The sequence below is a fragment of the Moschus berezovskii genome, chromosome 6 (genome assembly GCF_049115385.1).
Source record: "Moschus berezovskii isolate FMDL1 chromosome 6, NW_MosBer_1.0, whole genome shotgun sequence".
Taxonomy (NCBI): domain Eukaryota; kingdom Metazoa; phylum Chordata; class Mammalia; order Artiodactyla; family Moschidae; genus Moschus; species Moschus berezovskii.
This window is the reverse complement of record NC_142465.1, coordinates 44454702-44478398: the sequence shown is the minus strand read 5'-3', so window position 1 is coordinate 44478398 and position 23697 is coordinate 44454702. Positions and strand designations below refer to the sequence as shown.

General features: G+C 37.5%; 1 protein-coding gene across 6 annotated transcripts in view; it reads left to right on the top strand.

The window, feature by feature from the left end:
• CNTN1 (contactin 1) overlaps nt 1-23697 on the top strand; it is a 427927-nt gene that overhangs the window by 147132 nt on the left and 257098 nt on the right. The window contains exon 3 of one of the 6 annotated variants that reach the window (XM_055394046.2): nt 22545-22646. The exons of the other annotated variants lie outside the window; for them this stretch is intronic. The gene's annotated coding sequence lies outside the window, so the exon portion shown is untranslated. The remainder of the gene's footprint in view (nt 1-22544; nt 22647-23697) is intronic. 6 annotated transcript variants of the gene reach the window in all.

Sequence of the window (23697 nt, the reverse complement as noted above, 5' to 3'; positions counted from 1 at the left end):
AGCTGTGCCAGCCAGTACAGAGTGGAATAGTGTTTTATTCCTCTCAAGATAGATGGATTGCTGAATTGCCTGAGTTCCTGCTGTTTTATTCCCTGCCCCTTGAATTTGAAAAATGAATAAATGGTCTCTTTTTTTTCTGAATGGGTAGTGAGAAAATATATAATTTCAATAAAATTCAGCTCATAATATTGTCATTAAAAATATGTGCACCTGGTATTTTATCCACCCAATATATTACCAAAATATTAAGCATCTTATTTATTAAATATTATATTTTAGTAGTTTATCATTATTAAAACAAAGGATGGACAATTTGCCAATAGGTTACATTTTTGAAATGTTCCTTCAAATGAAGTGAAATAAGTTTTAAATCATTGATAATGCCATTATTTGAAACTTTTTGCTGAGAGATAATAAATTCATCATATCCTTTGAGTGCCATGGTGAAAATTCTCTGTAGGGGATAGACATAAAAAGAAAGCATAGTCCCCACAATCAGGGAGATTTAACAAATAGAAAAAAAAATTATTAGGTCCAGAGGGTGATAATACAGAATGATAACAAGTTACAATGACTATGAGAAAGTACTTCCCATGGAGATGAATAATTGGAAGCAATGGAACTTGAAAAAGGAGTTTCACTATTGAGGAGGGAGAAATTAGAAGAGAATTGGATCATGGAGATTTTTAAACATGAAGAGAGAATTTGATTTTTGTTCTGTAGATATAAAGGAGTTATGATGGCTAATTTTATGTTTCAGTTGACTAGGCTATATATGCAGTCATTTAATCAAACACGAATTTGGTTTTGCTGTGAAGATATTTTGTAGACGTTGTTAGCATCTAAAATCAGTTGGATTTAAATAAGCACATCAGTCTCCATAAGGAGGAAGGGCCTCAGCTAATCACTTGAAGGCTTTAAGAGAAAATACTGAAGTTTCCCAGACAAGAACAAATTCTGCCTTAAGTCTGTAGCATCAACTCCTGCCAGCTTTTCAACCTTTTTGCTACTCTAGGGATTTCTTATTTGCCATCCCCACACAGCCCAACCATCTGAGCCAATACCTTGGAATAAACACCTTTATCTATAAACACATATATATCCTATATACTATACATGTATATTCTATATGTTATACGTATATTCTCTGTGTTATACATACACACATATTATATTGGAGCATCCTGACTGAATCAATAATTTTCGCAAGTTCTAAACAAATCTATGTTTATAAATTTTATGACAGAATTAAGTCTTGTAATTTTAAACTTTTACTGAACATTAATTTGTGCAAGGTTTAGGGCTTCCCTGGTAGCTCAGCTGGTAAAGAATCCACCTGCAATGCAGCCGAGACACTGGTTCGAGTCCTGGGTGAGGAAGATCTGCTGGAGAAGAGATAGGCTACACACTCCAGTATTCTTGTGCTTCCCTGGTGGTTCAACTGGTAAAGAATCCACCTGCAATATGGGAGACCTGGGTTTGATCCCTGGGTTGGGAAGATTCCCTGGAGAAGGGAACGGCTGCACACTCCAGTATTCTGGCCTGTAGGATTCCATGGACTATAAATCCATGGGGTCGCAAAGAGTTGGACACAACTGAGTGACTTTAACTCTCACTTTATGCTACATACCATTGAGGAAAAAGAAGCATAAAATAAAGTATCATTTTTAGTAACATTTTGCACTCCTTAATGGCAGGAACTGCTGGGTTTCTTTTTTCTCCAAATTCATTCATTTGATCAATCAATGCAACATTCCTATGAGATTGATGTTAATAATAAGGCTACTATTATATTTCTAATTTTAGAAATGAATAAACTGAATTTACAGCTAATATATGTGAGAATCAGGACCAAACGGCAGGCTACAGCTCATGAAATGTTGTGTATTTAGCCGTTAAAATACACATCTTCTCCTAAACAGACTATGGTCAATGACAGGTGAACAGAATAAACTATGTTTCTATGAAAGAGGAGAGTGAAAAGGTTGGCTTGAAGCTCAACATTCAGAAAACAAAGATCATGGCATCTGGTCCCATCACTTCATGGGAAATAGATGGAAAAACAGTGGAAACAGTGTCAGACTTTATTTTTTTGGGCTCCAAAATCACTGCAGATGCTGATTGCAGCCAGGAAATTAAAAGATTCTTACTCCTTGGAAGGAAAGTTATGACCAACCTTGATAGTATATCAAAAAGCAGAGACATTACTTTGCCAACCAAGGTCCGTCTAGTCAAGGCTATGGTTTTTCCCGTGGTCATGTATGGATGTGAGAGTTGGACTGTGAAGAAAGCTGATCGCCGAAGAGTTGATGCTTTTGAACTCTGCTGCTGGAGAAGACTCTTGAGAATCCCTAGTACTGCAAGGATATCCAACCAGTCCATTCTAAAGGAGATCAATCCTGGGTGTTCATTGGAAGGACTGATGCTAAAGCTGAAACTGCAATACTTTGGCCACCTCATGTGAAGAGTTGACTCACTGGAAAAAACTCTGATGCTGGGAAAGGTTGGGAGCGGGAGGAGAAGGGGATGACGGAGAATGAGATGGCTGGATGGCATCACCGACTCTGTGGATGTGAGTTTGAGTGACCTCCGGGAGTTGGTGATGGACAGGGAGGCCTGGCGTGCTGTGATTCATGGGGTAGCAGAGAGTTGGACATGACTGAGCAACTGAACTGAACTGAACTGAAGTATTCATAAAAGGAAACATGAACAGTTATATTTGTTATAGGAAAGGACCCTCAAGAAGACTTCATGGGTGGTAGAAGGCTTACAAAGTGAAAACAGGGAAGTAGCTTAGATCATGATTACCAGATCTACGAAAAGCGCAACTTCAGACAACACTTTCTACCAGTTTTAAAATACTTGATTTATACTATAACAATAGTGCTATTCAAAGTGTGATTTTAAGATTATTAACATCAGCCTGACCCAGGAGTTTATTAGAAATGCAAATCTGGGAACTCTAACCCAGATTATTTACATGAGAATTTCTTAGATTGAGGCCTCGTGATTTGTATTTTAAAAGAGTTTACTGAGTGATCCATGGCATGTAAAGTTCAAAAAACATTTCTCTACAGCAATCAGTTCACTTCAGTTTAGTTGCTCAGTCGTGTCCGACTCTCCGCGAACCCATGAATCACAGCACGCCAGGCCTCCATGTCCATCACCAACTCCTGGAGTTCACTCAAACTCACGTCCAGAGAGTCGGTGATGCCATCCAGCCATCTCATTCTCCGTCGTCCCCTTCTCCTCCCGCCCCCAACCTTTCCCAGCATCAGAGTCTTTTCCAGTGAGTCAACTCGTCGCATGAGGTGGCCAAAGTATTGCAGTTTCAGCTATAGTCCTTCCATGAACACCCAGGATTGATCTCCTTTAGAATGGACTGGTTGGATATCCTTGCAGTACAAGGGACTCTCAACAGTCTTCCCCAACACCACAGTTCAAAAGCATCAACTCTTCGGCGATCAGCTTTCTTCACAGTCCAACTCTCACATCCATACATGACCACGGGAAAAACCATAGCCTTGACTAGATGGACCTTTGTTGGCAAAGTAATGTCTCTGCTTTTTGATATACTATCAAGGTTGGTCATAACTTTCCTTCCAAGGAGTAAGCGTCTTTTAATTTCCTGGCTGCAGTCAGCATCTGCAGTGATTTTGGAGCCCAAAAAAATAAAGTCTGACACTGTTTCCACTGTTTTTCCATCTATTTCCCATGAAGTGATGGGACCAGATGCCATGATCTTTGTTTTCTGAATGTTGAGCTTCAAGCCAACCTTTTCACTCTCCTCTTTCACTTTCATCAAGAGGCTTTTGAGTTCCTCTTCACTTTCTGCCATAAGGGTAGTGTCATCTGCATATCTGAGGTGATTGATATTTCTCCCGGCAATCTTGATTCCAGCTTGTGCTTCTTCCAGCCCAGTGTTCCTCATGATGTACTCTGCATAGAAGTTAAATAAGCAAGGTGACAATATACAGCCTTGACATACTCCTTTTCCTATTTGGAAACAGTCTGTTGTTCCATGTACAGTTCTGACTGTTGCTTCTTGACCTGCACACAGGTTTCTCAAGAGGCAGGTCAGGTGGTCTGGTATTCCCATCTGTTTCAGAATGTTCCACAGTTGATTGTGATCCACACAGTCAAAGGCTTTGGCATAGTCAATGAAGCAGAAATAGATGGTTTTCTGGAACTCTCTTGCTTTCTCCATGATCCAGTGGACGTTGGCAATTTGATCTCTGGTGCGTCTGCCTTTTCTAAAACCTGCTTGAACATCTGGGAGTTCACGGTTCACATATTGCTGAAGCCTGGCTTGGAGAATTTTGAGCATGACTTTACTAGTGTGTGAAATGAGTGCAATTGTGCAGTAGTTTGAGCATTCTTTGGCATTGCCTTTCTTTGGGATTGGAATGAAGACTGACCTTTTCCAGTCCTGTGGCCACTGCTGAGTTTTCCAAATTTGCTGGCATATTGAGTGCAGCACTTTCACAGCATCATCTTTCAAGATTTGAAATAGCTCAACTGGAATTCCATCACCTCCACTAGCTTTGTTCGTCTTGATTCTTTCTAAGGCCCACTTGACTTCACATTCCAAGATGTCTGGCGCTAGGTCAGTGATCACGTTATCGTGACTATCTTGGTCATGAAGATTTTTTTTGTACAGTTCTTCTGTGTATTCTTGACACCTCTTCTTAATATCTTCTGCTTCTGTTAGGTCCATACCATTTCTGTCCTTTATCGAGCCCATCTTTTCATGAAATGTTCCCTTGGAATCTCTAATTTTCTTGAAGAGATCTCTTGTTTTTCCTATTCTGTTGTTTTCCTCTATTTCTTTGCGTTGATCAATGAAGAAGGCTTTCTTATCTCTCCTTGCTATTCTTTGGAACTCTGCATTCAGATGCTTATATCTTTCCTTTTCTCCTTTGCTTTTCGCTTCTCTTCTTTTCACAGCTATTTGTAAGGCCTCCTCAGACAGCCATTTTGCTTTTTTGCATTTCTTTTCTATGGGGATGGTCTTGGTCCCTGTCTCCTGTACCATGTCATGAACCTCCGTCCAGAGTTCATCAGGCACTCTATCTATCAGATCTAGGTTGCTGCTGCGAAGTCACTTCAGTCGTGTCCGACTCTGTGTGACCCCATAGACGGAAGCCCACCAGGCTCCCCCATCTCTGGGATTCTCCAGGCAAGAACACTGGAGTGGTTTGCCACTTCCTTCTCCAATGTGTGAAAGTGAAAAGTGAAAGTGAAGTTGCTCAGTCGTGTCTGACCCATAGCGACCCCACGGACTGCAGCTCACCAGGCTCCTCCATCCATGGGATTTTCCAGGCAAGAGTACTGGAGTGGGGTGCCATTGCCTTCTCTAGATCTAGGTTGCTGCTGCTGCTAAGTCACTTCAGTCATGTCCGACTCTGTGTGACCCCATAGACGGAAGCCCACCAGGCTCCCCCGTCCCTGGGATTCTCCAGGCAAGAACACTGGAGTGGGTTGCCATTTCCTTCTCCAATGTGTGAAAGTGGAACCATAGCATAAATGAAAGTGGTCAGGGTGATATGCATCAAGGATCAAAGCAGAGTTAAAGATTAGGGAAGATGTGGTAAGCTGAGGAGGCAAAAATCCTGGGACCAAAGAACAGCTATTTTAGAATGAATCGAAAGATGTAAAAATCTATAACCAAAGGTCTGAACTTGAGTATGAACTGTTTATTTGGTAGCAGAAAGTTCAGATGTACTATGCCAACTCCGTTAATGTTGCCAATTTTTCATCCTAAAGAATTAAGTCTTGTTAATAGGCAATGCAATCACAAATCGTGCCACTGTGAGTCCAAAAACCATGTTTGCCACTCTCTGCATGGCACTCTCTGCATGGCACTCTCTGCATGTCAAACGCAGTGGTAAACGACAGAGATAAAAAGTTAAGTGAGACAAATGTGGTCTTTGCCATCAGAGGAGTCAGGTATTTAATTAAAAAATATTATACAAGCACTTAATTATGATTGCTCTAAGTATTACCCAGAAAAATTACAGGTATTATAAGAATGAATTACAGGATACTTAACCAGCCTGCAAAGAGGAAGGGTGGAAGGACCAGGAATGTTTCCCTGAAGAAGTAAATTTTAGGTTATAAACTCAAAGATGAGATAAAGTTGATTAAGACTTGATTTGGGGGAAGGGCACTCTAGGCCACGAATGCAGCGTGTATGGAGTCTGGGGGAAAAGTTAGGATGGCCAGGGTGACTAGAAGGTAGTGAATGCAGGGAGAATGCACAAGATGACAATAGTGTGATACAGAACCTGTCATACCCTACTGAAGAATTTAATAACATAATAACATCCTAATTGTAGTAGAAAAACACAGGACAGTTTTAAGCTAGTAAATAATATAATGACATTTGTGTTAAAAAAAAACATATTGTTCTAGGTAATATGATAAAGTATTTTATACAGATCACAGTAATTCAAGTCTATGACCCAACCACTAAGCCAAAGAATCTGAAGTTAAACAGTTCTATGGAAACCTACAAGACCTTGTAGAACTAACACCAAAAATAGAGATGTTTTCATCATAGGGGACTGAAATGCCAAAGTAGGGTGTCAAGAGATCCCTGGAATAACAGGCAAGTTTGGCCTTGGAGTACAAAATAAAGCAGGGCAAAGGCTAACAGAGTTTTGCCAGAGAATGCACTGGTCATAGTAATAATCTTCTTCCAACAATACAAGAGAAGATCCTACACATGGACATCACTAGATAGTCACTACCAAGATCAGATTGATTATATTTTTTGGAGTTGAAGATGAAGAAGCTCTATATAATCAGCAAAAACAAGACTTGGATCTGACGGTGGCTCAGATTGTGAAGAACTCCTTAATGCAAAATTCAGACTTAACTTGAAGAAAGTAGGGAAAACCATTAGACCATTCAGGTATGACCTAAATCAAACCCCTTATAATTATACAGTGGAAGTGACAAATAGATTCAAGGGATTAGATCTAATAGACAGAGAGCCTGAAAAACTATTGAGAGGGGTTTGTAACACTGTACAGGAGGCAGTGACCAAAACTATCCCTAATAAAAAGAAATGCAACAAGGAAAAATGGTTGCTTGAGGAGTCCTTACAAATAGTTGAGAAAAGATGTGAAAGACAAAAAGGAGAAAGGGAAAGATGTACACAGCGGAATGCAGAGTTCCAAAGAATATCAAGGAGAGATAAGAAAGGCTTCTTAGGCAAACAATGCAAAGAAATAGAGGAAAACAACAGAATAGGAAAGACTAGAGATATCTTCAAGAAAATTAAAGATATCAAGTGAACATTTCAAGCAAAGATGGGGACAGTAAATGACAGAAATGGTATAGACCTAACAGAAGCAGAAGATATTAAGAAGAGGTGCAAGAATACACAGAACTATACAAAAAATATCTTTGTAACCCAGATAACCACGATGGTGTGATCACTTACCTAGAACCCAGACATCGTGGAATGCAAAGTCAAGTGGCCCTTAGGAAGCATCACTATGAACAAAGCTAGTGGAAGTGATGGAATTCCAGTTGAGCTATTTCAAATCCTAAAAGATGATGCATGGGAAATAGATGGGGAAACAGTGGAAACAGTGTCAGACTTTATTTTTTTGGGCTCCAAAATCACTGCAGATGCTGATTGCAGCCATGAAATTAAAAGACGCTTACTCCTTGGAAGGAAAGCTATGACCAACCTAGATAGTATATTTAAAAGCAGAGACATTGCTTTGCCAACAAAGGTCCATCTAGTCAAGGCTATGGTTTTTCCAGTGGTCATGTATGAATGTGAGAGTTGGACTGTGAAGAAAGCTGATCACTGAAGAATTGATGCTTTTGAACTGTGGTGTTGGAGAAGACTCTTGAGAGTCCTTTGTACTGCAAGGAGATCCAACCAGTTCATTCTAAAGGAGATCAATCCTGGGTGTTCATTGGAAGGACGGATGCTAAAGCTGAAACTCCAATACTTTGGCCACCTCATGCAATGAGTTGACTCACTGGAAAAGAGTCTAATGCTGGGAGGGATTGGGGGCAGGAGGAGACGGGGACGACAGAGAATGAGATGGCTGGATGGCATCACCGACTCGATGGACATGAGTTTGAGTGAACTCCGGGAATTGGTGATGGACAGGGAGGCCTGGTGTGCTGTGATTCATGGGGTCACAAAGAGCCAGACATGACTGAGCAACTGAACTGAGCTGAACTGAACTGAACTGAAAAGATGATGCTGTGAAAGTGCTACACTCAACATGATCGCAAATTTGGAAAACTCAGCAGTGGCCACAGGACTTGAAGAGGTCAGTTTTCATTCCAGTCCCAAAGAAGGGCAATGCCAAGGAATATTCAAACTACTGAGCCATTACACTCATTTCACATGCTAGCAAGGCCATGCTCAAAATCCTTCAATTTTGACTCCAATAGTATGTGAACTGAGAACTTCCAGATGTACAAGGTAGATTTAGAAAAGAAAGAGGAACCAGTTTAGATATTTAACTTAACTCCTTTGTATGAATCTGTTGGATCATATAAAAAGCAAGAGAATTCCAGAAAAACATCTACTTCTGCTTCATTTGTTACACTAAAGTCTTTGTGTGGATCACAACAAACTGTGGAAGAGTCTTAAAGACATGGGAATGCAGACCACCTTACCTACCTCCTGAGAAACATGTATGGAGGGCAAGAAGCAACAGTTAGAACTTACATGGAAAAATAGACTGGTTCAAAATTGGGAAAGAAGGACATCAAGGCTGTATATTGTCACCCTGCTTATTTAGCTTCCATGCAGATTGTATCATGTGAATACTGGGCTTGGTGACTCACAAGCTGAAATCAAGATTGCCAGGAGAAATATAAATAATCTCAGATACGCAGATGACACAACCCTCATGGTAGAAAGTGAGTAGGAACTAAAGTTCCTCGTAATGAAGTTGAGAGGGTAGAGTGTAAAAGGTGGCTTAAACTCAACTTTCAAAAAAATAAGATCATGGCATCCAGTTCCATCACGCACGGAAAACAGATGGGAAAAAATGGAAATAGTGACAGCAAACTCTGGGAGATATTGATGAACAGGGAAGCCTGGCATCCCACAGTCCATTAGGTTGCAAAGTGTTGGACACCACTGAGCAACTGAACAGCAACAATAACACAGGGAAAACTTTTAGATTACCATACTAATTCAGGAAACTCTGATGACGACTCAGAATATGTTAACGGCAGTGAGGAAAGAAAGAAGAAGACAAAATCAATATATATTTATCAAGTACAAAACAACGAAGGAAATATAAAATATCAAATCTAGGTTTCTGGTGTGAATATGTGTGCTCAGTCTTGCAGCAGATAATGGTCTCGAGCTCTGAAGACACTGTCTGAAGTTGTAAGTTTGGCTTCATTATACATGGTAGGTCAAGTTATTAGAGTGGATGAGAATGACTTGTAAGAGAAAATGAAATGAGAAGAGATCTATCTTTCAATCTTTAAGGGATGGTAATAAAAATGTTGCACTGGCAAAGGAGACTAAATAGGAATGGGTAGAAAAGCAAAAGATTTTTGTATAGCTTTATAAATGGTTTGTACATGCTGCATGCTAAGTTGCTTCAGTCCTGTCTGACTCTTTGTGACCCATGCAGTATAGCTTGTCAGGCTCCTCTCTCCATGGAATTTCCCAGGCAAGAATACTGGAGTGGGTTCCCCTCCTTCAGGGGATCTTCCTGATTCAGGGATTGAACCCATGTCTCTTATGTCTCCTGCATTGTCAGGCAGGTTCTTTATCACTCGCACCACCTGGGCATATATGTGCCTTTATCAAAGATTTTTCCTTTCATAATTTTTGTATTTCTAGTCATAGTCTTGTCTTTTCTACTTAGAGAAGTCTCTTTAACATTCTTGTAAGCCTTACTTAGTAGCAATGAACATTTCCAGCTTTTGTTTTCTGTAAAACTAGTTTTTATCTCTCAAATCTGAATGATGTCCTTTTCCTGAGATAGAATCATCTGAGTCATTGTAACCTGATAAAGCAAAAGGACTCAGAAAGAAAATTTGGTTGAATTCATCAATCAATCAATAAGCATTTGTCACAAACCTGTTCTTTGCAAGCTCTGTGCTAGATGCCTATTATTCAGCAACATAAAATATGGTGCTAGCTTGCAAAGAGCTTATGTGATAAAAGTAACTAACAAAATTTTAACACTCACTATGTTGAGGCACTGTATGAGGTAAGTTTTATTTTTTTTAATGTGCTTTCATTTAATTAAATCTCACAGTATTCCTATTATGGAGGCAGTATTTTTGTTTTTGTCATTTGCATTTAACAAATAAAATACTGTAATGCAAGGGGCTTAAGTAACTTGGCTATGAACAAACAGCAAGTGTAAAATACTAAGCTACAGGGTATAAGAAATGAGATCTTATGCTTTCAACTATTAGATCCACTGACTCTCTCTTTATAACTCATTGGAAAGGCAAGAAAAATATTTTTTTAAAAAAATGAACAAACAAGTTAGGAGAAAAAAATGCTCTTTAGTTTTTCTTTGTTTAGACAACATCAGTTCAGTTCAGTTCAGTCGCTCCATCGTGTCCAACTCTTTGCGACCCCATGAATCACAACACTCCAGGCCTCCCTGTCCACCACCAACTCCCAGAGTTCACTCAAACTCATGTCCATCGAGTCGGTGATGCCATCCAGCCATCTCATTCTCTGTCGTCCCCTTCTCCTCCTGCATACTCTACTATTAAATAGTACCTGTGAACTTATTAAATACAAAAAACTAATAGTGAGCATCTTCAGCAGCTAGAGTTTTCCCAGTTTTAATAAAGAAGGAAAGAGATAATTTATTTGGTGAGAGTACAGAAATAGATCAGCTCACTCCCTGAAAACCAGAAGTTAGATTAGTTAAAGCCATCAAATCAACTTCTCTGGCATTTATCTCCACACCAGATTTGAACACATCATCCTTAAACTACTAGACATTTAAGAGCCAGCTAAGAAAATTATCAAAGGGCTGAGGACAATCTCCCTAAAGAAAGCAAAGTTGAAACAACAGCTGAAGTTGTTAGAATTAATAGAAGTTAATCAGTGTTCTGTTTAGCTGAACCAATGTGGATATATAAGACAACAGAGAATTCAAGTAGGTCAGGGGCAAAGCAGAGATTGTGGGGGTAATAAAACTTTCCCACTTAAGGATAAATGAGTTTGGACACAAAATCAGAGCAGACTGTCAAGCATGGGTGACAAAAGTTCAAAGTCTTCTGACTGGTATCCTGGAACAGAGATAAGTAGTATGTACGGATTTTTAGGTAGAAGCTTAATATATGAGAGTCTTTAGTCAAAGATCTAAAATAAATAAAACATTTATTTAAAAGTAAGCATCTCATTCTATGTGATCAACTCTATCACAGTGCCTGATAATTCAAACCTTAAGAATCAAACCCTCTAAAACAAGCACACACTGTGTATCAATTCATTCTTCCGTGCATTCGGCACATATTTCGTACCCTTATAGCAATCACAGTGATGCACATTATACCTTTGATAAATGTAAGGCAAATGAAACAAATATGGTCTTTGCTGTAGTGAAAATTATAATGTAATAGAAAAGTTAGACATTAGCTAAATAATTACAAAAGCATGTTTTTAATTATAATTTTGATCAGCTATAAAGGAAAGTTACTGAGTATTGCAAGAATGAATTATAGAAGGAACAATCCTAGTTTATAAATTGCTAGAGAAAATTGTATAACCTGAAAGATGAGTCAATTAGCCAAGAAAATATTTAGGAAAAAATTACTGACAGAGGAAAAATAAAGTCTTAAGGTTAGGAAAAACAGGGAGATGGCCAAAGTAACTAGAATACAGTGAAGAAGGGGGAAAAGAGAACACAATGAAGTTGTAGGATTAGCTAGAGGCCACAGGACATTATATGCTGTGTCGAAGATTTTGAATATCATCTTAATTTTAGTTCAGGAAACACTGAACACTTTATGCCAGTAAACAATATGATGACATTGGCATATTAAAAAATCCTTTTAGGTGATCTCACTATGTATTTGGTATGGATTAGCCCGCAGCAGAGTGGATATGGAGAGCTCACCTTTAAGACTGTTTCAGTAGTTTAAGCAAGAGGTGATTACAGCTGGAACGTTGCTATTGACGATGAATACAGAAAAAATAGATGGATACAATATATAATAAGGTGGTAACAAAAGGAGTTGAAGCCATAGACTCTAGGCATAAACAGGATGATGTAGAGAGATGTCATTTACTAGCATAGGAAGAAATGGACAAGATCAGATTTGAGAGAAATACTGAGAATTCAGTTATCTAAGAGTGAGATACAACCAAGTAGAACTGTGGAGTTGATGTGTTGGATTTCAGAAAAGATATCTTGCCTAGAGACAATTTTGAGTTCATCAACATATAGGTAATCTTTCAAGTAGAAAAAGATTATATCTCCATTTCTGGAATAAATAGATGATTGATGGTAACATTTCCTAGCACTGAGGAGAGAAAGAAAAACCAAATTTAGAGAAAGAAAGTGGAGTTTATTTGTGAACTGCCTGAGATACACCAATGTAAACATCAAGAGCAGAACTACCCTGCTGGGTCTGGGGTTCAGAAAAAAAGATTTTGGCTGGAGATAAAGTTTAAATTCAGTATGCATTACTGTCAAGTTATTAAAGTACACAAGGTAATGGTTATATTAGTTAATTATTAATGATGATTGTCTTTAACAACTGTCTTGCAAAATTTCTGATATTTAAAATGATCTCTAAAAATGGGCTGACTCCAACAGACCACTGATTCTAAGTTACTGGAGATAATGATGTTCAGATTCCTGGCACCAAGTTACGTTTTGACCTATAGCCCATGTCAGTGAATATTTGCCATGTCAGTGAATATTTTTGGGAAAAAAAATGCTCAAGTCAATGTCAACTGGATTGAAAGAAAGATAGGTGTTCTTTGCATTCACACCTGCATTTCCCAAGCCAGACTTTTCTCCCTTCTAATTCATATACCTGTTTTACTCTATATAGTTCATAAGCATTATTTTTCAAACATAATTATTACTGGCTGGACAAGAAGTTTGCATCTGACGATTTTGTACCAAGGGTCAGTCTAAAATATATGTTACTCTTATACAAAGACTTTCAATTCTTACATTCAGTCAATTTTCTACTTTTAATTTAAACTCTTGTATATTTCAGTGAAGTATCGCTTCATTCAGAAAGACCCCTACATCCACTTCCTACAGCTAAAATATTAACTATGTTTTTAAGATACTTTATGAATGCCTCTCCAATTTCATAGGACAAATACGTGTGATAAAGTCTTTTCCAGGAAATTACAGTTGCAAGACTAAAGATAGAACTCATGAAGAAGCAAAGCCTTATGTAATAATTCTATGAAGCAAATATTTTACAAGAGAACTTACTGAAATATTAATATCTAGCTATGAAGCCAGGTTTTTGGTAGAAAAATAAAATGCATTGTGAAGTATTCATATGAAAAAGAACTTATACAAAATCGCCTTATTAAATAAAAATATAACTGTCACACTTTACATTGAACCTATGGTTAAATAAGAATGGAAAGAATGTGAATAAAATTTCTGTCTAAGGTGTTACTTATGGGTCAAATCATTCTTTTCAAAAAGCTCAGAAATCTTAAAGACCTAAAAGTCTACATACTTTTTTGAATAAAAGAAATTGAGACATAATGAAGTAAAAGTAAATTATCTTGACACTAGAAATTTATTTACACCAGACTATTTTGCAAACATTGAAATTTGTTACGAGAGAAAACAAAAAGGGTTATACTTTAAAAATTATTTTCTAAGGGATATGTAGAGATACACACTGGCATGTACACAGAGCTGTTTGGTGAATCTCATGGGACAGACCTGAATGCTGGTATCTCTGAATTAAAGTTAAATGTGTCTTCCTTCTAGAGTATTTAATCCCTTAAAAAGGAAAACTGATAATTTAAAGTAAATATAATTAAATAAGAATTATTATGATTATCTGGGAGTTATACATTTCATAGACTTAAAAAGTTTTCTATTTTTCAATTATACCTGTTAGCATTAGCAGAATTCTTAGTAGTTTCATTCTATATGAACTGTAGTTCATTCTGATTGAACTACAGTTGGGTAATTTGTATGAGACCTTGGGAATCATTTGAGTATATTAAGTTTTGCAAGCTCACTGAAATATTGAGATATATTAATTGAATTAGAACTCTTTATGTTGCATGGACAATGTCACTCAAATTTGGGGACATGTTAGGATACCTGTTCCCTATAGCTATTTTTTTTCCTTAACTGAAAGATGTGTGCCCACTACCAGCTTAATAAATAAAAGTGTATGCAAATAAACTTCTCTGTATTCCTCTTCCCCAATAATAACCTTCTTCCTCTTCTTAGCAGTAAGCACAATCCAGAATTTGATATTTATATCCAGACCTTTAATTTCATGTATCTCATATACGTATACCTTTAGGCAAAATATAATATAGTATCATTTTGCTTATTCTTAAATTTTATGTAACAGGAATTATGATATATGAGTTCTGCATTTTCCCCTAGCATTAAGCATGCAAGCTCCATCTATGTTGATAGTTGTAGCTTTGTTTTTTTCATTTCTTGGTTAATTTAAAATAATATTGTTAAAGGAAATTACAGTGTAATAAATCTGGGCTTTGGTCATGTGGAATTTTAATTCTGTGTTATTCTTTATATCGTTCTACCCTTGTGAAAGTTACTTAAAACTGTCTCAGCCTGTTTTCTTATCTACCAAAAGGGATTGTAATGTCTTTATAAATTATTTTAGACATAATTGTAAAATGTGCATTTGGAGATAAGTATATAGATATATAAAATATTATGTATTTGGAAAAATAAAAAATGATATTTTCTTTTCCATATTTTAATTTTTCTTTTACTTTAAAATAAGTAGTGGGCAGCCCACTCCAGTACTCTTGCCTGGAAAATCCCATGGACGGAGGAGCCTGGTAGGCTGTAGTCCATGGGGTCGCTAAGAGTCAGATATGACTGAGCAACTTCACTTTCACTTTTCACTCTCATGCATTGGAGAAGGAAATGGCAACCCACTCCAGTATTCTTGCCTGGAGAATCCCAGGGATGGGGGAGCCTAGTGGGCTGCCATCCATGGGGTTGCACAGAGTCGGACACGACTGAGGTGACAGCAGCAGCAGCAGCAGCCAGACATACTTTTAATACAAAACTATTTGTTGGTCTTCTGGGACACACAAGAGCAGAGACAGTTCTTGGAAGTGGTTCAGTGGCTTTATATGGTTGAAGGGTTGTGAATTATATACTTGGAAAATCTAGATGTGAAATCAGGATCACTTGTTCCTTAGTCATGTGACCTGATCAAGTCTCTTAATCTTACTTTGAGTGGGAGGCTTCATTGGTAAGTGGAGGTAAATGCTACTTGTCTCACAAGAGCTTTGCGATGATCAAATTAAATCAGTGTATTAAAAGTACTAAGTGTGTTCTAGCCTTATTGTATGTGTTTAACACATATTAACAGTTTTCCCTGTTGTAGTCAACTTACTAATGATGTCAAGATATTTCTTTAATTTAAAGCTTTTGTGTACATTTTCTTGTCTACATCTCAGTGTTTCTTCCTCCACCTTCTTTTCGCTACACACTTTCAAACCTAAGTTGTCCTCTCCACTTCCATAGCTTAAACAGTTCTGACCACTCCCAAACCTATTTAGTGAAGTGTAGCTTCTTCAGCCAGAGAAGGCAATGGCAAGCCACTCCAGTACTCTTGCCTAGAAAATCGCATGGACAGAGGAGCCTGGTAGGCTGCAGTCCATGGGGTAGCTACTAGTCGGACACGACTGAGCGACTTCACTTTCACTTTTCACTTTCACACATTGGGGAAGGAAATGGCAACCCACTCCAGTGTTCTTGCCTGGAGAATCCCAGGGATGGCGGAGCCTGGTCGGCTGCCGTCTATGGGGTCGCACAGAGTCGGACACGACTGAAGCGACGCAGCAGCAGCAGCAGCTTCTTCAGCCAAGTGTCCAATGAAAGTTCTATAAGTATCCAATTCTTTACCAACTCTTCATCTTGTTTCCTGGTATACCTCTGTTTTGTTACATTCAATGTTATAATCTAATTACCTCACCATCTTCTCATAACATCAGTGGTTCTTCTTTTCTTTTTTTTTTTTTTTGGATAGAAGTGAAAGGAGGAGGAAACTGAGTGGCCCAAGTCTTAAAGTCTTTCATGATTTCTCCCTGTCTTTTAATCCTACTTAGTCTTACCATTTTAATGTGTAAATAGTTCTAGAATATCTCTATTTCTGCTTTGTGGAGGCTCTCATCACTTCTGATGGACTAAAATGGTATTCTTTAAGCACATTCTTTTAATCTGTTACTGCATCCAATCCAATTTATCCTCCAGTCACAAAACCTAGTCATATTACTCTCTTGGTGAAATCTTTAAATATCTCTTTCTCTGTTGAATAGCTTCAAACTCCTTGACAGTATTTAAAATGTTGTATATAATCATGATTTTTAAACATTTTTGCTATCAGATTTTGTATAATCTTGTGTCATCGCCTGAAAATATATGTATTATATCCAAAATTATAAAATAGATACTTAAGGTTCTCAAGCATGTCATGCAATGTCCTGTTTCTCTACAAATGCACACTTTTCTCCTTACTAAAAATGACTTTCCCTTTAAGACAGATTTGGAAGGAAATAAATTAATATTTCTAAAGTCCTTACTGTGTCAGAACTGTGTTAAGTGACATAAAGACATTGCAATATTTGAATTTGCTAAGAACTCCGTGATGTCAATGAAGTTCCTAGTTAGACATGAGGAAATCAAGATAGGATTTAAACTCTCATCTGCATGACTACAAAAAATGTATTTTTAATTATTGTAGTCTAAGCCACTTATTTAATTCTTACAAAAAGATAAAGAGATAGAGGTTTAACTTGATTTCTACATGATAAAACTCATGTTCATGGAGTATGGGTATCATGCCATGGTCACATAAATTTGTAACCCAATAGGACCCTATGGCACCTTCCTGCAGCAGATAGCTACCCAGGTTCTCAGCCTGCCTTCTGTTTGTAGAAAAGCTGTATTTTCCCAGATCCCTCCTGAGTTATAAAAGCCTGGCTCAAGAATTAATGATGGAAAAGATGTGAATCAGTTCAGTTCAGTTGCTCAGAAGTGTCCGACTCTTTGCAACCCCATCGACTGCAGCACGCCAGGCCTCCCTGTCCATCACCAACTCCCAGAATTTACTCAAACTCATGTCCATTGAGTCGGTGATGCCATCCAACCATCTTATCCTCTGTCGTCCCCTTCTCCTCCTGCTTTCAATCTTTCCCAGCATCAAATATATGAATATATAGTGACAAATGGAGAAGGCAATGGCAAGCCACTCCAATAGTATTGCCTAGAAAATCCCATGGATGGAGGAGCCTGGTGGGCTGCAGTCCGTGGGGTCACTAAGGGTCGGACACGACTGAGCGACTTCACTTTCACACATTGGAGAAGGAAATGGCAACCCACTCCAGTGTTCTTGCCTGGAGAATCTCAAGGACGGGGGAGCCTGGTGGGGTTCCGTCTATGGGGTCATACAGAGTCGGACACGACTGAAGTGACTTAGCAGCAGCAGCAGCAGCATAGTGACAAAAGTAGCAGTTAAGCAGGAGTGCATGCATGCTTAGTCATGTCTTTGAGACCCTATGGACTATAGCTCTCCAGGTTCCTCTGTCCATAGGATTTTACAGGTAAGAATACTGGAGTGGGTTGTCATTTCCTCCTGCAGGGAATCTTCCGACCCAGGGATCGAATCCGTGTTTCCTATGTCTTCTGCATTAGCAGGTGAATTCTTTACCACTGAGCCAGGAGAAGTGGTAACAATTTAAATAATAAATCAGCCATATGGCAGTCACAGAATCTTTGGTTCTTCCCTAAGCAACCTAGGTAACAGTATCTCAGATATAATTCCTAAGTTTTTAAACAGATGCTAAAATCCCACCAAATGGGAGAAGTTAACTACTTGATGCCCATGATCCATGGGAACCTAAGGATTGATAATGTTAACCAGTGACATTGCCTGTTACCTTTCCAACAACCAATCAGAGAATTGTGCATAAGCTGATCACATACCCTGGGACTCCTCTCCCTCAGTTTGCCTTTAAAAATGCTCCCTGAAACTCATCAGGGAATGTAAGATTTTTGAGCATTAGCTGCCCCAGACTCCTTGTCTGGTAACTTACAATAGATGCTGAACTTTTCTTCACAGCATCTCAGTGTTATCCTTGGATTTACTCTGCAGGGCAAGAAGACTCAAGTTCTGCTGGGTAACAGATTCAAAAAGTTTGAATTTAATTTCAGATTTGTGAAACATTGTAACCCATGTTAGTTTTATTTACGACTCAGATTCTTTAAATATCACCTCTCCATGAATCATTTCCTAATGCCCCATGAGCAGGTGGTGAATACACAATTTCTTCTACTGCTCTGCCTCATGTAAACACTTATCTATCCGTTACTGAGCATGCAGTCACAGCATGCTTTAGTAGTTATCTCATTTGCATACCTTAACACATATCAGAAGTGATTATAGTCATCATCCAGCATCTATGTCTTTACGTGTTTTTCTTACTAAAGTATGAATACCTTGGGAGCAGTCATTATACATATTTGTCTTCCTAGCATGTAGCACAATCCGTTTCATATAGAAAGTACATAATAAATATCTTTGATTGAATAAATGTGTTATAATTAGGGGATGACTATATTATAGTTAGGACAACTTGAGAAAAGGGGAAATAATGTCTTAAATCTTGGAAAATAAATGCAGCTTCTCCCACTTCCCTTGAGCTCAAGAATAGAAACTTTGGCAGACTAAATTATTTTCTTAATTCTACATGGCATTATGTATTCTTAAAATGAATATAAATTATGCATTTTTCCAAATGATAGGTTATGTATATATCTTAATAGATATTGCAAATTTAGCTGACTAAATATGTTTTGATTTATTCACAACTTTTGATTCAATTTATTGAGCCTATTGTACATTAAAGAGTTTGCTCCATATTTTATATGTATTATAAATTCAAAATATTGGAAAGCCTCTGGATCTGCAAAGAGATCAAATTCATCTAAAAGAGGCACCTCTGTTTTCGATACACTTAAAAAGATAGGTTAAGTGTGTTTCTTAGGCATAGTCAGCCTTCTGGAAAATAGAAATTGGTTCTTGTTACTTCCTCAGGCTTTTTCTTATCTGGGAGTACAATTGGTTGTTTCACTCATGTGTTTCCCCGCAGGGTTTCCCCTACCCTGATCTCCTAGGGACTTACCATCTCCATAGCTTTTCTTATGCCATATTTTTCTCTGCTGAATCTAATCTTGGTCTACTCTAGGTTGATGAGGTGTTTGTGTGTGTGTGTGTTCTCTCCCCACATTTAAAACAGTTGAATCTGAAAATTCACCAAGTAGGTCCAAAGTAATCATCATCATTTTAGATCTGGGTCTTGGAAATTTGTAGCGGGAAAAATATTGACTTTCCTCTCACTCACTGTAGAAGGAGAGAAGGACAAAGCTAATGCTATTCCTATCCACCTGGTTATACACTATTGAATCATGTCAATTCAGATAATTTAAATTTCCAATGTTTATGTTTGTAATTATTTTTTGTTTAGTCAGCAATTTATATCTCCTAAATGCTTGTACACTGTATCCTTATACATGATAAGCTAAATTTCAAAGTTTGTGATTTTTCTACTAGTTTTAAATTAGACATTATCTTCATACAAAATTGCTTCTAGATGATTAAATTGATAAAACTCTTGGTGAAACTGTTTGGTGTTATTTTGGGGGGCTCTGAAGAACTCTGGTACCATAGTTCTTTACGTCTCAGGACAGAAAAGATTCAGTAAGAGGCACAGTGAAAGATAATAAGTGATTTATTAGAATAGGATGCTTGTGATGTTTACAAGTGGGCAGGCAAGAGGGTGCCATGCCTTGAGAACTTACTGGGCTACAGTTTTCTAATCAAAGGAAAACAGGGAGGGGAAGAAGAACTTCTATATCTTTCTTGAGTAGACATCATGCTTCCATCATCAGCTCCTCCTTCAGCTTGAGCAGGGGAGTTTCCTTGTCCCTGACATGTCCCTGTCCATGTATGGTCAAGCTAGGTCCACAAATTACTGTTTTTTTGGTGTGTGTGTAGAGAGTGTGTCCTAGGGATCATTAACTTACTGACCTCACTGGGCAGGATATAGATATCATGCCACCATTGGTTTATTGTTTGGGAGCATGTCTCATGCTTCTGTCTCATGGTTTTGTTGCTAAGCAAGCCTTCTTGTTTTGTAGTTAAGAAAACATGCTTTCTTGAGTACTCATTAACTAACAGGGATCTCATATATATATATATATATATATATATATATATATGTATGTATATATATAGCTTACAATCCCCTAGCGGAATTAGCTATTTATCAACTATTTAATTACCTACTTTGTCCCTTTATTCCATCCCTGTCATTGGCAGGAAATGTATCCTTAACAATAACTTCTAAAACTTTTAAGTGTTAGAGATCTTTTGTATAAAGAATAGAAAATATCACTCAATTAAATAGTATAAAATAAAGTCTACTTGTAGTTAATGAATTTTTTATGTTAGAAGCAATAGGTATTTTTAAATGTACAAATAGAATCTGAGTTGGATACAACAGAACATTAAGGAGTATGGAAGATATAATGTATGTAGTAATTGGAGAGTTAATTTCTCAAACTCGTTTAGAATATTTTAGCATAATCTTTATCAGCTGAATATACCAATTTTTTCACTGGCCTAACAAGGATTATGCTCTTATTGGAAGGAAAAACTATCTCCCTGACGATTCCGAAACTCCATCGCTGTTGCCATCATGGCTCCTACTGCCCTCTCAGGCTGGTATAAATTTTAACTGGTTTATTGACTGAAAATCACCTTGATCATGCCTCCTCCAAGAGTGAATTGCTCTCTTTAGTGTAATCTTTAGATGGGAAACCTTGATTATACTCTGAGAGTTATTCTCTACTCCAGTCCTGAGCATGAATTTGAAGGTTTCACTCTGGTCTTACAAATGGCAAGGTGTGGTGAGATAGAAATACTGCCTTTTTGTGTATGCGGTACCTGTGTATATACAAAATATAAGATATATATAGTATATATATATATATATATACATGTATGAAAAGACTTTGGAAAGATATGGCATTAGGCTTCTAAATAATCTTAATAACATCTGTCCTCTTTGGTGGATAAAGCTTAATTAGTTTTTACAATGAAGATATTTTGTGAAATAGACAAACATTTATTGTACATTAAATGCATTTGCCATTTCATTTTACATGGATCTCTCATTATGGTAATTTTTCCAAATACTACTGTGATATTTCAAAATGCTACCTGTGTTTTCTCTTGATGAGTACTAGCATAATAAAAAGCATAATTAGTTTTAAAGCTTACTTGTTTTTTTAGGCAATGTAAAAAGACTAGTTGAAATCATGGCATGTTCTTAGGAGCTTAAATTCTGAGAGAAAGGACTCTCAGAACAACTGACACACCCAGTGCACAGGTGCTCAGAATTCAAAATAGTCAGTGGTGATGAACAATGATGTACTCACTATGATGCTTTTTTAAAAAGGAATCCTCTTCCATATTATTGAAAAAAATTAATTATTTTAACTTAAAATCTGCTAAGAAATGTTATTCAAATGAGCCCATATAAAAATCTCCTAGAGTATGATTTATAGCAATTTGTCATTATTCTTTTTTCTTAATTTTCAGTTTAGCCCGGTTGACTTTCCAGAAATCGTAGGGAAAAATCAACTCTATGTATGACTTCTAATATAAAATATTCAGCCTAAATCTTCAGAAATGATGTGTTTTGAATAAAAGTAAACAGATGTTATAGCATTTCCTCAGAAGAGTCCAGTTTAAACATTCTGCAATATGCAAATACCATCCCGGCTATGTGAGTGTTTTACCCCGGTGGATGCTGCAGGGTTGGAGGTTTCTGCCTGTGATTTAGGTTGTAATTTTATTTGTGGAAATAAACCAATCGCGGAGCTCCAATTGTCTTAGCGATGAGGTGATCAATAGCCCATTACTGGATAGAACAGCGACTACAGGAAGTGCATTGAAGATTTTAATACATGAATTATGCATGCGGTGCTCATTCTTTAGTCTCTGAACAGAATGACAGGGTTTGTGAAGTCGCCTCAGATAGTTTCTTGCATTAAGTGACTGCAGTGAAATGCTTAATATTTTCAGGCATAGAAGCAGCATTGACTCTAGCCAGCTGAATTTGGATGTAAATCCCCCAGCTCCCAGCACAGAATGCTTTATTTGAAAGTATTGCTATGTAGCGAGCCAGCTTTACTGTCATCTAACCTGCTCTCCCCAGAAGGTTGGCTGAAGGATGGGAGCGGCTGTGCCTGCCTCTGAGGTCACAGCTTGAAGTCCTTTTAACTTGCTTTCTGCAGCAGGAGAGAAGCGTACTGTGGTGTAACTGTCGCTGGATTCATTCAAATGGACAGTTTGCAATAAATACTATACTCAGAACGACAGATAATTCAACATATGAGGTAAGTCCGAGGTTTTCCTCTAGGTTAGAAAATTGCAAGCGAAAATGTGCTGAATTCGGATAAGGATGATGCAGTGTTAGTAGGACTGACTTACACCTCAGTATTGCGATGCAGTGTCGGGATTCTCAATTGTTATGTTAATTGAAGGCTGATTTTATTCTATAATTTTGACAGTATCTATGCCGCAAGGTATTTTATTTTGCACGCAAAAGCTTTTCAAGACTGTACCAGAGCTCAGATGTGTGTGTCTCAGATAGACCGAAACCTACGAATTGGGGAGGGGCGGCACCGAGAAAATGAGTGGAATCAATAAAAATTACCTCCTGTGGAGAAGTTTTAGCAGGGCTGTGGTATTCCTTGGCTCTTATTGTTTCCTTAATGTCAGTATTTTCAAATTATGGTAAAAAATGTTGATAAACACCAAAAATGTTCACTCCTTTCCCCAGAAGCAGAGGGAAAGCACTGAGGTACTGTGTTGCATACAAATGGAACAGATGGAATTAAAATAATTTGGAATAGCTTGTCCTTGAAGGAAGACCTTGTTGTCAGAAACAAAACAGTCTGACTTCTACCTGTGGTGTTCTCTTTTTTCCCTCTTGTCCAGAATGCCCTACTCCAAAAAGAGTATATAGATGACAGATTTCAAAATGTATGCTCCCCTTCCATGACAAAAAAAAAAAAAAGTTTTATTTCTTTCTTGGTCTTTAAAAAATTAAGCTTCTATGATTGCAGAACTCATTATATAAAAGCCAATAAAATTTACAAAAACTCTGTAAAACTGAAAACCATAGCTCTGTATTCTGCTATATTTGCCAGTCTTTGTGAATTAAAGCTGCTTGTTTAAATACCATGAAAATAATGAATAAAAATGCAAGTTATGTGCACTAGGAAATAAATTTTTAAACCTTTCTTTAGGGTGGGAAAGTATCATTAACAAATATTCAGTAAGAAACTCTAGCTATATAACATTTTTAAAAGATGGTTTTCAATAACATTTATACTATAGTATATATATATACACACATAGGAATATATGCACACATATGTACAC